This window comes from Neovison vison, chromosome 6 (assembly GCF_020171115.1).
Source record: "Neovison vison isolate M4711 chromosome 6, ASM_NN_V1, whole genome shotgun sequence".
Lineage (NCBI taxonomy): Eukaryota > Metazoa > Chordata > Mammalia > Carnivora > Mustelidae > Neogale > Neogale vison.
Window position 1 is genome coordinate 155,834,493 of NC_058096.1, and position 5,825 is coordinate 155,840,317.

Genomic DNA, 5,825 nt, shown 5'->3' on the forward strand with positions numbered 1-5,825 from the left:
ACACTGTTCCCGCATGGGCTTTATCCCGGTTTAGCCTCTGGAGCGATGTCCCTCAGTGGACATCACTTTTAAAAGTCCTGATTTTGTGCTCCGCTGCTTGTCAGGAGCCAGACCCTCCCCCCAGGGTCTATCTTCCGGTCGCTTTGGATTCACTTCTCCGTGGGTCCTACCTTTCAGAAAGTAGTCGATTTTCAGTTTTTAGAATTGATGCTCTTCTTCTCTTCAATCTCCTGTTAGATTTGTAGGTGTTCGGAATGGTTTGATAAGCTATCTAGCTCATCTCCTGCTACCTGATGTCATCTCGGCCTGCTACTTCTCCGCCATCGCCATCGTGACTCCTCCCTCCTTTTGGATTGTTAATCTTTTTACATTTTGAGGACTCAATTAAGTAATATACACCAAAATTCAGAGGATGTATCCAGAGCGAATTAACAGACACGGAAAGATAAGGCACCAAACAATTACGTTACTAAACATGTCAGGATCCCCAGTGTTGGCCTGACTCTGTGGAAACTGGCTCCATACCAGTGTCCTTGGGGTGGTGTCTTGAGGAAAACTGTTTGTCCTAGGATGAATCCTACCCATCAACCCAGTAGTGGCTCTAATGGCGCTGGTCTTTGCAAACCTGGGAACCATAGCAAGGATAGACGTTAAAGGAGAATAGAGCTTCGTGACAAAAGACATTTGTCATGTGATAACTGAGGGGAAAATTGAAAACGGGTAAGGAAGCTATGTCAGTTTTGATCCTGCAGGCAAGGAAAAATGATTAAGGAAAGGCTGTAAGAATAGCTTTGATCCTACAGTCCAATTATAGTCAGGTGAATGTGTTTCCTGTGTCAGGATCAGTTGTATGAGGGGACAGATAAGAGGAGGATGGCCACATTGGCAGATGATTGAAAATCACACCCAGTGTTGGGTTTTGTCTGATGAAAACAATTGTCCCTCACAGACAAGAAGTGGAAGAAATGCGAAATCAGTTGCAGGAGTCTGACCTCACCTTCAACCACAAGGTAACCTGAGTTGTGTCCAAAACACTGACCCCTTGGCGCCCCCTGCAGGTGATGGTAGTGGCCCTTAGAGCTCTGAACATGGGTTTCTGGTGTGTTGGCTTTTTCAGATTGCAGTTCAGGAAAGGAATGCTCTGGCTAACTGGGTGTTTTCCTTTTCCTCATCTTTGTTTGGGGCACAGTCGGGCACAACTGAACGTGGGTGTGTTTTTCTGCCACAGATGAAGGCTCGGTATTGGGAAACAATGATGATGCAGCAGAGCAGGGAGAACGCCTACCTGAAATAGAAATGTGAAGTTTGACGTGCGTTTTTACGGGTGTTTGGAGAGCTGATGGCTATGCTGTTTACTGCCTAGGAGAGCACGTGGTGTTGTAATTCTTAGAGACGTCCATTCTTTTTCTGTGTTCAAGACTGTGCGTGATGAAAGGGAAGATGCTGCCCGTGGGATCCATGAGGCGGGAACCGATGCCGGGAAGGCCTGAGTCTCAGAAGCCTGTGTGGCAAGGTAGGTAGCATGATGGGAAATGCAGCAGCCTGATTTCTGTTGTGAAACCACACGGTGTCCTTCCTGTTCCTGGGGGTGATCGCTGTGTGTCCTGGAGAGAATCACAAGCCTGCAGGTTCTTTGAAGGGGTGACAGGAGGGTGCTTTCCTTATATGCCCCCAGGCAGAAGGACACTTGCCCCCGTGACAGGTGGAGCTCATGCCGCACCACACCTTCCCCCCTGCTACCCCCTTCGAAAAAGCTGAGCCTGAGAAGGTGGGAGGCGAGCGCCCTTCCCACCTTGACTCAGTGGTCAAGTCTTGGGGAAAAAAAAGGCCTTCTCAGGGCCTCAGCTTTTATTTTAATCTGTCATAGAGAGAACATATTGGATTCTGAGGTCACTAGAGCAAAAGGAGTTGAAGTACATAAAGAACCTGCAGGGGCTTCTGGGCGACTCAGTCGGTTAAGCAGCAGAATCTTGATTCCTGCTCAGGTCATGATCTCGAGCTTTTGAGATTGAGCCCCAAGTCGGGCTTGGTGCTGAGTGTGGAACCTATCTGGGATTGTCTCTCTCCCTCACCTTCTTCCCCATCCCTCTTTGCTCACAGGTTTGTGTTTTCTCTGTCTCTTCTCAAAAAGAAAAATAATAATAATAATTGGCAAAGAATCTGGGCTCTGATCATTCACCATTCTCACTGTTTAAATGAAAATAGCTCCATGCCAATGAGCATCAAAAAATGTTTATTTAAGTCCACAAAATACACTAAGAGTGTGATACCTCAGCCCTGGTAGTGACAATTCTTATTTCAAAGACAAGGCAAGGAAGGGACAAGATGGCGGGGGAGTAGGAAGAGCCGCCTTTTCAGCTGGTACCCCAAAGTGAGCTGATTACCTACCAAGGAACTCCGATCACCCATGAAATCAGCCCGAGATCAGAATTATACACGTCTGGATCTCTACAGGGCAGAAGACGCCAATGGGCAGGTAAAGCAGAATGGGAACAGCGGACTGATATCAGAAGATAAACAAAAGGGGGAGCGAGCCACCAGTGGCGACTGGTGGGAAAGTAATACCCCAATACGAGCAAGAGTGCCCTGCATCTGGGGACCAGCATTAACTTGGAGACTGGTTGAAAGCACTCCAAAAGAGCAAAGGATCACGGGGGGAAATTGTGGGAATCGGGGCAGCTAGGGACAGGGGCTTAAGTCCCTGGTCCCAGACAACCTCCCCGGCGTGGAGGCAGAGAGAGTGCGGTGGAGAAACCGCTCTTGGTCCCTAAGCCGCCAGCGCGCCCGAGAATGCATGGGTTCTAGTTCCTGTGAGGGGATGGGAGCCGTGCCGGTCTGCAGAATGCGCGCTAGCCCTACCACAAAGCTTGAGATACGCGCGCACGTCCCTCAAGCTCCCCTGAGTTACAAAGGCCCGGCCGGCGCTCTTTGACCCACGCCATTGTTTCAAAGCCTAAGCCGCCCACCTGAAACTCTTCCCCTGACAGAGGCGCGCAAAAGCCTAGCCTGGGGCTTACCGACCAGCGCCCCGTTCTCAGTGCCCCAGAGGCGCGCCCAACCCGTAGCCGCCTCTGAAAAGAGGTGCTCACAAGTCGGGCACTCCCAGCCCAGGCCAGTGGCAAAATCTCAGTGTGCAACTGCTGCTTGGAAGCTCTCTGACGGTCGGGAGCTCCCAGACAGCCGCCACTGCCTTGGCTTTGGGTAGGAGCAAAAGATCCTGCGCCCCCAGGGTCTGCAACTTGCATCCTGCTCTGCCAGCGGCTAAGAGGGAATTTATTCAGCTTCTGCACCCAGACTGAGGCTTCTCTCTGAGAGGGAAATCAGGGTGTGGTTTGATTTCTTTTAATACTACAAAAACCATAAAAGGCGGTCAAGGTGAGAGGAAAAAAAAAGTGAACAAGCATAAAAACTGCCAGGGAACAAAAGCCTGAAAAAAAACAGTTTCCCCAGAGCCCACCCCCTTCAGGGGGGTGGGAGGACTCAACTCAGGAAACATCATTGACTGACAACCCACGTGGCAGGCCCCTCCCCCAGAAAACAAAGAAAGAAAGAAAAAAAAAGGGCTACAAGAGAACCGCCACTACTTCATAGGAAAACATGTATTGTTCACTCGTTTCCACTATTCCGGTTCATATTTTTTTTTTACACATAGGTAATTTTTTTAACCTATTTCCCATCACAGCGAGCTGTACAGTACATCAAATTCCATAATACCTTTCTAACCTGAACTTTTTGATACATACACCTATGTTTTTCTTTTGCATTTTTATTTTTTGTATTTCTTTTTTTTTTTAATTTTAGTTTAGTTTAGTCAAAGACAAGGCAAAGAGCCCCCTTTTTTCTATTAAATGTCAGGTCCTAGCCACAATGAAGTAAAATATAGTTAAGAGAACAGGTACAATCAGATATTTCTATGTGATATATGAAGACAATTATTGTCTATCACATACAGACTCACAGATGTGGCCACACACCCAAGTGTTCATCCAAGGCCTCAGATACACTATGGGTGGCAGAGAGCATTTGGAAAACACAAGGTCCCTTTGTACTCACCCAAATCCTCTTGCCTTACAGGGTAATCATTTTGTAATCTGAAGACTTCCTTGATCTCCAACAACCAGGCTCCAATGAGTTTATATCTAGTCAAGATATGAATGTTTCTGCCTGGTGGTCTGAATGCTTTCCCTGCCCATCTTGTCCCCTGTGCTTTGTCTCTCCTGGTATCTCCCCAATAAACTGTTCATGGTTCTGTCTCTGTAACATCTGAAAAGTTATTGATTTTTTTTTCTTAATGACAATTTGATCTCCCAGAAGCCAGAACAAGCAATTAGAGGAACGGCTGCTAACAATGTAATTCTGGCCTGTGAGGAAGCTTGTAAGTGGCAGATCTCAAGGGTGACAAATGTGTCTTTCTATCGCTGTCTCCCATTCTGCTGAACTCTTGACATGAAGACTGTGGGATAGGGTTGGGGCAGAGGTAGGGAAGATAACTTTGGAGCTTGGAGCATTTCACTAGCAGGGATAGGAGGGCTGAAGTGGTATTAAAGGGGGAGGAGAGAGAATAGCCAAGACACTTTTAACCTATTTAGGGTATAATAACAGTAATGCTGTAAAAGAGAGGCAAACCTCACTGTATTGCCTCCCAAAAGATCCTGTTGTCTGGACCCAGAATTTAGGTTGTGCTATTGGAAATGACGGCTTAGGTATCTCATGGCCTGGCTTGGGTCAGATCAGGAAATTATCCACCATTTATTTTCCCAAGAAGATACATTCTGAGTTCCAATTAGTCAAACTTTCTGATACATTTTTGGAATGCAATCAAGTTTTAAATTGGGAAATGCCTGTAGCTCCTCATTAGCATTCCTCTGTGCCAATGCCTGTAATCCTCTTTAGGATGTAGTTTAAGAAATCATTCAGCAGAAATGAGAAATTCATGTATACTAAAGAAAGTAATGATCTTTATCAAATTTTAGGGGTACAGGGAGATGCACTGGTTTGGGCTGGTATTTCTGGATTAATAGAGGAGACTAATTCCATGCAAAATAATGCTAGAAGGCCAATTATGATTTCAGAACACTGAATAACATATATATTTTAGTTAAGAGTTTCTTTATGTAGCTATGGGACTGACTTTAGTTCTGTGCTTTTGGAAAGTCCTGATTTTTTTTCTTTGAAAGCTTACCATACATCAATCCCATGCTCCCTCCTTTCACTCACTGGCTCCAATTCCTGTGTTTTTTGGCTTCGACTTTCCCATAGTACATAGCTGTGGTTGGCAAAATCATGTGTTGTGGTTTTAAAAATTCACAAGGAGATGGATAATGTTAAATGCTATGTTTTGTCATATTTACATGCTGGTTTTCCAAGCATTATATTAAAGAAACAAAAGACTCATTGCTGATTTCTAAACCATAGTTTTTATCATATACTTTTTATTCCATGCACTTTTGCTCTATTTCATCTGACTTCTGTCGATAATCTGTTGTCAATTAAATTTAAGTCATATACTTTCTTTTAGTGCTCTCTTTGATGGATTTCGCTGTTTCCAAACAAGTAAGAATATTTTTCTCCTAAACCTTTTCATTTAGATAACATTATACTTCATTCTATCAGAAGTATAAATGTCTTTTTTTTTTCCAAAATCTTCTGAGAAGACAGGGTTATATATACAGGAAGATGTTTTAAAATGATACCTTACAAACTACTTCCCAAATACAGTGTCAGGATAGTGGAGGGTCAAGGCTATGCTAGGCAGTGGTAACTCTGAAAGACTTACAGGACCTAAAGCATATCATCCATGGAGGAGTACCAGTTGCTTCACTGGG

General features: G+C 45.1%; 1 long non-coding RNA gene across 1 annotated transcript; it reads left to right on the top strand.

Annotated features, from left to right (window-relative positions):
• Positions 1-1,420: 1,420 nt before the first annotated feature.
• Positions 1,421-4,265, top strand: LOC122910582. Its single transcript, XR_006385245.1, has 2 exons — positions 1,421-1,513; positions 4,075-4,265. It is a non-coding gene; the product is annotated as an uncharacterized LOC122910582 (long non-coding RNA).
• The last annotated feature ends 1,560 nt before the right edge of the window (positions 4,266-5,825 follow it).